This window comes from Hyperolius riggenbachi, chromosome 10 (assembly GCF_040937935.1).
Source record: "Hyperolius riggenbachi isolate aHypRig1 chromosome 10, aHypRig1.pri, whole genome shotgun sequence".
Lineage (NCBI taxonomy): Eukaryota > Metazoa > Chordata > Amphibia > Anura > Hyperoliidae > Hyperolius > Hyperolius riggenbachi.
In genome coordinates, this window is record NC_090655.1 from 63,671,285 (window position 1) to 63,681,200 (window position 9,916).

Below are 9,916 nucleotides of genomic sequence, written 5' to 3' on the forward strand. Positions count from 1 at the left end.
AAAACCAATTCCGGGTACAATCCACCGTTGTACTTGGCGATAATAAATTCTGATTCTAATTCTGATTCTGATTCCTGTCACAATATATAGTGCAATACCTAAAAATAATAACAGTCCAACTGTTGGATTGACCTGAGCTGCATCTTATTAGTTATTTGAACAATAGCAAACAACTTTTTTTGGTTGTTTCAACTTGTTTTAACAACAAAAGTTATTTGATAACTGTGCATTTAAAAGACTTTGTTGAGCGTGTTTATGAGGCTTTAGCCACCAGTTTCTGTTAAGCCCCGTACAAACGCTAGATTGAAGTCGGCTGAGGTGGCAGATAAGGACAACCTCAGCCGATAATCCAGCGTGAGTACAGTGGCACCTGACCAGCTACCCACCAGGAGTGTCAACTCATCTGGGTGGCGGACAATTACTTTTAACACACCGCTGCCCCGCCTGCCAAATAATGTCACTTCTGCACCACTTTGTAGGCCCTCCACCTCCCCACATTGAAACAGGCTGAATATGCGTCTGTACAGGCCAGCCCAGAGAGGTCACCTGAGGGCAGGGCAGCCATCAGTGGGGGGAGGGGGGGTTTGGGGGACAACTGACACTGCAGTGAGGCCCCCCAAACCCCCCAAGCACTGGAAGGGCCGTATGTGCTGGCTGTGGGCCTGTGGCTCACTAACTAACATACTGGGCCACCACCTATACTGGGGCTGGAACCACCTATATCTAGCTACCTATACTGGGGCACCACCGATACCTGGTTACCTATATTGGGGCACCACGTATACTTGGCTGCTTATACTGGGGTGCCTATAGCTTGCTACCTATACTGGGAGCACCTGTACCTGGCTGACCTATACTGGTGCACCATCCATACCAGGTTACCTATATTGGGGGCAACTATGCCAGACTACCTATACCGGGGCACCACCTATAGCTGGCTACTTATACTGGAGGAACCTACACCTAGCTACCTATACTGGGTGCACCTATGCCTGGATACCTATACTGGGGGCACCTAAACCTGACTAGGGCAGGGGGACGAGCTGAGACAGAAAGGGACAAGAGGTAACAAAGGGGGATAAAAGAGGCACAGGGGGAACAGAGGCGGTCAAAAGTGGCACAGGGAGAAAAGAGATGAGACGGGAACATGAGGTCACACAGAGGGACACAAAAGAGGCACAAACTGAGGTGAGACAGAGAGGGACAAAAGAAAATGGATAAAGGATAAGAATGGACCTACAAGTCCCTATCTCATTTGTTAACGAGGCACTACCTGTATTTTGCTAGTATTTGGCTCCACCCACAACATGCCATGGTCACACCCACTTTTTGCTGCATCACCTTGTACATGCTGCTTTCTTCAGTGTCGAAGACATGCACATTTTTTGCCGCAGCGCACTTCGCATAAAGACACGGGGGTGGGGTGGCTAGTGGGCGGGCACAGCAAACAGTGGGTGGGCCCAGAGAGGGGGGCCCAGGCCTGATGATGTGTGAGGGGCCCCAAAATTTCTGATGGCGGCCCTGCCTGAGGGATCCGGATCCCTGTTGGGCAACATCAGTCGTGTGTGTAAAAAAAAAATATGATACGATGAATTGGTTGTGTAGTAAAGGTAATTACTAGAACATTGGTAGCAAAAAAAAAAAATATTCTCAAATTTTTATTTTCAGTTAAACAGCTTTTTTTATAACATTGAATCATTCTCTAATACTTGCAGTTTACACATTAATCAGCATTATAAAAGTTTTTACAAAACAGGCAGTGAACTTTTGACCTGTCCTGAACTGTTCTCTGCAAAAGAAAAACACAATACAGCTGAGATAACCTTATCAAAAGTCAGAGCTCTCCACACTTTCAAAAGTCACAGAGCTCAATGGCTATTTGCATAGATAACAACTGGAGTTTCTTAACTCTTCCTGTACTGGAAACAAATATTAGACTTCTGTTTCTGCTCTTAATGCTGTATTTCTTAGCTGTACTACACAACCAATTAATTATATCATATTTTTTTTTTTGCTTCAGTGTCTCTTTAAGAGATACTAAAGAATGACTGTGTTACATGAGCACGTAAATGCAAAGTAAGCAGGTTGAAAAAAAATATTAGCCATTAATCCTTGTTATATACACAGCCAAACTGAAAGCACTGAGTTTTTCCTCAGCAAAAGTGGAATTTCCCTTTAAACATATATTATTCATTTTAGCCAAGACCAGGTGACCCAAGGAATAAAGAGAAACCGTAACCAAAAATTGAACTTCATCCTAATCAGTAGCTGATACCCCCTTTCACATGAGAAATCTATTCCTTTTCTCAAACGGATCATCAGGGGGACTGTGCATGGCTGATTTTGTGGTGAAACCCACCCACAGTGTGATGTCAGCGTCTCACAGCACTGTGATACTGACATCCCACTGTGGGAGCCTTTTTGCATTGTGGGGAAATAACAGCTGTTTCCAACTGTCAAAAAAACAAGCAGCATCTCCTTCCACTGACATCACTTGCCAGCAGTAAAAATGTTTGATACATTTCTGAATATAAATCAGGGAGAGGAAATATTTTACAATGGGCAAACACTGACTAAATCATGTATACATAATTATTGTAAAAATTAAGCCTTCAAACACAGGGTGGAGGAGCACCCATAAATAAGAGGAATATCTGCGTGCCCAAGCCTTGGATACCAGTACCTTTAGGGTCCTCCAAACCAGTATACGAGAGGCTGGCACCACAAAAGTAAAAATCAGCTCTTTATTGAAAAATCAGCTCTTTATTGAAAAGTCATTAAAAATGACATACAGGTCATCAAAAAAGTAAAAATGTCAATGGTAGCGACAGCCCGCTGTTTCGAGCTGATAAGCTCTTTCTCAAGCTACTTAGCCATCATGATGCCGTGGTGGGTAGTGTACACATAGCGCGTTCGACCCGCCTCCTATACCTCGTCATTGGGCTAAACTTTGACCCTTTACATCACAGTTAGCAGACACATGCAGGGCAGCCAATCAGGCTGCACTCACACACGGACCCCCGCCCCCCCTATAAAAAGGCTGCAGCGTTGGCCATGTTCTCAGTCTGCTGATGCTGCAGTGAGAGGAAGGGAGAGACATTTGGAAATAGGAAAAGCATTAGTTAGGCTGTTAGCTTGCTCCTCACTGAAATTTGTTGCTGCAAGCACCCCACAAAAGCTCTTTTGAGAGCCAATATTCTTCTGATGTGTTTTTTTTTGTGACATTTTATAAGGAACGTCAATTTTCAATTAATCGAAAAAAAAAGTATTTTTCAATTTTCATCATCATGGCCTGCACTCTCGCCAACGTGCACACGAGCACGGCCATCACTACACAAACATTGCCACCGAGAGGACTGACGGTTTATGTCCTGGGAGTGTCAACTAATGACAACCCTTTTTATATGTTATATAAATGTTATATAATATGAAGTTAAGTAGTTGAAGTAGGAAAGATGAGGAGAAAAGAACCAAATAACCACTATATTACCAACTGAAATTGTATGGATAAATGGATGGATGAATGAATGTGCAGTTGCATGGACATATGTTGAGGTATAGAAGGCACTTATATGAATGTGTATGAAAGGTGAAATAAGAGTAATTGCTTTGCTTCTTATGCTCTCAGTTTAGATATGTGACCTGTTTGTGCATACGGCCTGTCCCTCCCACTGGGCTCGGTCCGGCCCTGATGGCTCATGCATGGAGGGCATGCCCATAAAATAAGTGGGTAGTCAGAAAAAAATATTAACCACTTAATGTTAAGATGGGTAGGTGGAGTTTTTTGTTTTTTTCTTTCCTGGTGTTTGTGTTTTGTTTTTTCTCTTCCTTTCTTTTTTTTACTAGAATCAGTTCGATCTGAGCCACTGGTGAAATGTTTGATATATTGTAGTGATGATGGAATGAGGGTAGGGGGGAGGAAAGGAAAGAAAATCAAACTATGATGCAAACCTGAGACCCACGTATGATGGCTTCACACCTGTCACATGGTCATATCTGGGTCACATACCGGCTGAGTTTAAAAAAAAAACAAAAACTAATGACAACCCTTTGCGGCTGTTTGCGGTAGTGCGTTAAACAGTGAGTTTGGTCTGTCAGTGTGAAGCAGTACACTACTTACACTACCTGATCCATGTATACACACGCATGTTTTGGCACTTTATGCCTCCAATTCAGCAATGCAATGGGATTTCTGCCCTTTAGGGATTATAACCTTACTCTGCGTCAAATACGTAATTTTCCCCGGGACTTTTGGCATGTATCCCACTCCCCCATGCCCCCCTCCAGGTATTAGACCCCTTGAAACATCTTTTCCATCACTTTTGTGGCCAGAAACAGTGTTTGTAGTCTTTAACGTTTGCCTGCCCATTGAAGTCTATTGCGGTTCACCAAGTTCTCCGGTGTGCAGACTTTTGCGCCATCTCTACTCTTGAAATCGTAATCAGGGCTGTGGAGTCGGAGTTGGAGTCGAGGAGTGGGAGTTGGGCAATTTTGGGTACCCGGAGTCGGAGTCGTGGTTTCATAAACTGAAGAGTCGGAGTTGGAGTCTGAAGATTTTTGTACCGACTCCACAGCCCTGATCATAATTTCCACCTCAATTTAATGCCCCTGCAGTGTATCTTAGAAATAAATAATCTGCATAATTTTGACATCTCCACATAGAAAACATAGAATATGCCATTACTGAAGGTTTTACTTCTGCAATTGGAAATATTTACAGATCTTTGGTTAAGATATTCAGAAAATATTTTCATTTTTTTAAAGCATACTTAAAAACACAACCAATCTCCAGATGTATTATGATTAAATTATATCAAAAGAAATCCCTATCTATCCTGAGAAAAACCCAAAAGTAAATGTGATTGGGTAGACTAAAAAAAATTGCCTGAGATCTTTAAACTCAAGCAAAGGCATAGCAGAAGTGAGAAAACTGGCTTGCACAGCTGTATGGCACCATCCAACACCATCCAATTTGATCGATCTGAAGGTCATTTGTTAACTAAATAGTATCATTAATGGGTACCTTAACCACCTTAGCGGTATGGACGAGCTCAGCTCGTCCATTACCGCCAGAGGCTGCCGCTCAGGCCCTGCTGGGCCGATTTTAATGAAATAAAAAGCAGCACACGCAGCCGGCACTTTGCCAGCCGCGTGTGCTGCCTGATCGCCGACGCTCGGCGGCGACCTGCCACGAGCAGCGGCGAAAGAGGGTCCCCCCAGCCGCCTGAGCCCTGCGCAGCCGGAACAAATAGTTCCGGCCAGCGCTAAGGGCTGGATCGGAGGCGGCTGACATCAGGACGTCGGCTGACGTCCATGACGTCACTCCGCTCGTCGCCATGGCGACGAAGTAAGCAAAACACGGAAGGCCGCTCATTGCGGCCTTCCGTGTTACTTCTGGCCGCCGGAGGCGATCATAAGAACGCCTCCGGAGCGCCCTCTAGTGGGCTTTCATGCAGCCAACTTTCAGTTGGCTGCATGAAATGTTTTTTTTTTAATTTTAAAAAAACCCTCCCGCAGCCGCCCTGGCGATCTTAATAGAACGCCAGGGTGGTTAAGAAAATACCAACTAAATCAGCATACAATAACTCCTAGGTATGACAGTTGGTAGTACAATACAGCTCGTTAAGGGCTCTTGCACACTAGGAGCTGTACCACCCATTTTGACAGATCGCTCCTAGGATGCATTTAGAAAGGTAACATAAAAAAAGTGTATTTGACTTTCATGTTACCTTTCACCTTAGACAAAGCGTTTAAGAGCGTTACGTTGTTAGGCACCCTGGAGCTTTTAATTGTCCAGTGCCAGCGTTTTCCCATTGGGTGAATTAGAACTAATGCCACTGATCAGCTTCGAACTGCAACTTCCCGGCATCTGGCCACTGGTCAGAACGCATGCATGAAATCGGGTGTGTGCGCTCTATCAATGTGAAAGAGCCCTAAGGGGATGCTGTGACTCTGCAGTAGTACAGTGACTCGGTAATTTGTATACACACTGCCGTTCCCTTCTATGGAAAATCGATTGGAAATCAGATTGGGCCTGTTGAAAATAATCGATCTGATGGAAAATCTGTCAGAAAATTGTATCGTGATTACCTAGCATAAGTTACTCAGCACAACAGCAGCACTAGTACTAGCTGCAGTGTACAACTAGTAGTAAACAAGCTGGAGGACTATAGATCCCTTGCTGTAACTTGTAACTAACCATGTGCAATTTTAACCTATATAAATCTAAAATAAAAACAAATATATTAGTTCTGTACAACACACCATCCCCACCAAAACCTTCAGGCACAGGAACACTTTCTTCCCCCAAACGATCCTTCCCCCTTAACTCAAGTCCCCTCCCAGTCTCCCTGACATCCTAACATTTGTACGAATGTCCGTATGTTGACTTTCACCTGTTGCACTATACCATATGTTGTTATATTGTTAGTTGCACTATGCTGAGTGCCATATGTACCACAAATAATTACAGGTGCAGCATCTTTGGCACTTGGCGATTAAAGTTGTTTACGATTCTGATATACCCTATACATCTCAGTTGTAAGTTGGTAAAACAGACCTAACTACAGTTATCTTTCTCTGAAGCATACACTTCTCTCCCTGGGCCATATGCAATTCACTTTTTCACCTGCGTTATCTCCTAGGAGATAATTTACATCTTCTCTGTAAACTAAATTTTCAGCATTTTACAATTGAAAAAACACCCAAAAGTTGGTGAAAAAGTACTATCAAATTTATTTTGAGTATTTTCTCGCTTGCTGGAGACATAAAAACTATTTTATGACAAGTTGTAAAAATATCACCTAGGAGAAAACGCAGGAGAAAATATGTATTGCATATAGCCACCTGTCTGTCTTCCTCTTAGCACACAGACAAAGCAAGATGCGGTGATAAATCCCTCCCACCAGCCCCCTTTATATCTGCCTGTGGAGGCATCTACTCTCATAGGCTGCTGGGGCTCGCTGTGCATCCTGGGAGCAAATCATTTCCTCTGTGCTTGCAGACAAAATGTTGCTGCAGCCTATGTTTCACCCACTTTGGTTAGAGGCTGGCATTGCAATGGTTTTAAGCTCCAGGCAACTGCCCCCACCGTTGGATATGCCCCAGCATATGAGTGTTACTTGGCTATACTCATAAGGAGGGAGGAAAAAACAGATGTGTCCACTGGCGAGCACACACACCCCAATACACGGCAATATGCTCAGTTTAGAGACTTTTTGCCCACTTCAGGCATGTTTTAAAAACCCGTTGGTCTGGAAGCTTCTATCAGACAAGATCTAATGAAAAAGCATATATTGCAAGAAACTTTCATGTTGCTACACAACTATTCATTGTTCAACGACTGCAAAGACAAAAGTTTATTGGATCTTTCTAAAATCATTGCGTGTTGGGCCTGCTCTAGACTCTAGTGAAATCCCTCTCCTTCCGATGCCGACAGTATTGGGTAAACTCTTCACAGGGAAGAGTGGAGGCCACGTACCTTTTATCCGTAGGCTTATGCTGCGCTGTAAATCTGAAGGAAGAAATGGAGCGCACTATAGTGCATTACCAGGGTTGGGCTTTATTCGCAAATAAAATGATTATACTCACAAGATTAAAAATGTACAAAACGCCTCTCAGCGGTACAGCCAACCGCTTCACTCACTGGCAGTATGGCGGCGTCTTACGCACGCTGACCTCAAGCCACGCCCACTCTCAAGCAACGGCGTCCCTGTCCACCGGAGATCGCGCTGCTGGCCACAGCGCGCCGCCGCCATACTGCCAGTGAGTGAAGCGGTTGGCTGTACCACTGAGAGGCGTTTTGTACATTTTTAATCTTGTGAGTATAATCATTTTATTTGCGAATAAAGCCCAACCCTGGTAATGCACTATAGTGCGCTCCATTTCTTCCTTCAGATTTACATTGCCTTGATCCTTTGGAGCAGCACAGTACAGCATACCAAGGAGTGGGGAGGAATTGTGCATGTGACTATACCCCTCGCATTGGAGCGCAAGGGATTTTTTCTTATCGTTATGCTGCGCTGTGACTGCATGCATGGGCTGCTTATCTTCCCGCTATTCCCAATCTCTTCATCAAGCAACTCCCTAAAGAGGACTTCCTCTCCCAGCATCTAACAAAGACAACAAAAAAAAAGTAGAACAGTTCCTTCAGGTCATTTTTGTTCATTGCAAGCATTGTACAAAGCCTCATTGCAGAGCTAACGTGCTTTTGTTTATTGGGACCAGATGCACAAACCTTTTTCACGAGTTAAGATGATCTTATCTATAAAATTTATTTTCAACACAGCAAAACAAAAACAAAGGTATTCCCGATTATAGATAATGACTGGTATAATAAAGAACAGTCTTACTTCATCAGGAGGTTTTTTTTTTGTTTTTGCTTTTTTTTTTTTTTTTTTAGAGTTTTGGACACCAAAAAGTAACAACGCGTTTCTCTGGATTCTCCCCCTTCTTCAGGTTAATAATAAAATGTCTTAGTGACTACAGCAAAAATAAGACACTGTATTATTAACCTGAAGAAGTGGTGAATCCCCGATAAATGCATTGTTTGTTTCTGGTGTCCAATAAAACTATAACAAAAACTTCTGATGTGGTGAGACTGTTCTTTATTATACCAGCCATTATAGTGACACATCAGTGTGGCGCCTCCTACTTCCCAGTATATTTCTATTCCAGAGGACCGATTTTTGGAGTGCAACCAAAGTCTGGAACAGGACTTTCCATCCGAGTGGAGAGGGATTTCTCCTCACGCTCACAAAAATGGTTGCCTAGTTGCAACCACCCATGAAAAGATGGACTAGTCAGATTTTTACTTACTACTGTAAGTGGCAACGACGTAAGAAAAGAGTAAATTTCAAGTGCATTTCACTTTGGGACAAAGAGACACCATAAAATTATGTACATATGTACAGGTATTATTGATTTTACCATGTATTTTTTTTTTTTTTTTTGCAATAGTGGTACACAGAACTGCGTTAGCGTTACCAGTCAATATAATAGTGTAAATCAGGACCTTCTTTTGGGAAGGTCACACAATAGTTTTGTAGCACGCTTTATACAACCAGTGTTAAGCAGGTGAGATGTCTGACAAGCGAGCAGCTTCTACCCCCAGAATGAAATTCTTGATAGGCACAGTTTGCAGAGAAGGTTATTTATGGGCCTTGCTGACAAGCCAATCTCTACCTGAAACAACTTCGAACTTCTCTACACTTCATCGCCCGGGGGGAAATTGCGAGCAGTGTTTGCAGGTGTGGGTGGAATCAATCATATTACGTTTAATTGTGCCTTCAGCTAAGTTACTAATGCAGATTTCCCCATAAACCGGAGAGGAGAGGCAACAAAAGACAAACGTCTGAGTTGCTGAAAGACGGATCACGCTAACACCTCTTCTGGCACGGCTGAACCGCAGAGTCCACACCAGCTGTTTACGGGATTGCTAACATCATATAGACATTCTAGCATACAGCCATACATTGCATCCATTAAAAAAGGGCATCTTAAAAAAAAAAAAATTATAACTTTACAAATTTGCATTAACTAGCAAAGCAACGCACAAACTTCTGTGTATTGAATGTCTGCACTTTTTGCAATAAATTATTTGAAATACCTGGCAGCTGGCTCCTACTCTGGTTCTGTAGCTCCTTTTTGCCAGTACTATGGGGGCTCCATATCCAGCATAGAGTAGATCACTTAAAGTATATAAGAGGCCAAAAAAAGAATGTATCTTTACTTACCCAGGGCTTCTTCCCTTGCCACAGTTCCGCTCTCACCCAGTCTTCTGCTGTAGCCTCTGTAGCGGAGGGAGCACTACTTTGAGCAGCAGGTTTGCTCACCCGGCAAGCACCAGCTTGGTTGCAAGCCGGTACAGAGGGGCAGTTGGAAACAGCTGTAAACAGCTGTTATTTCCCACAATGCA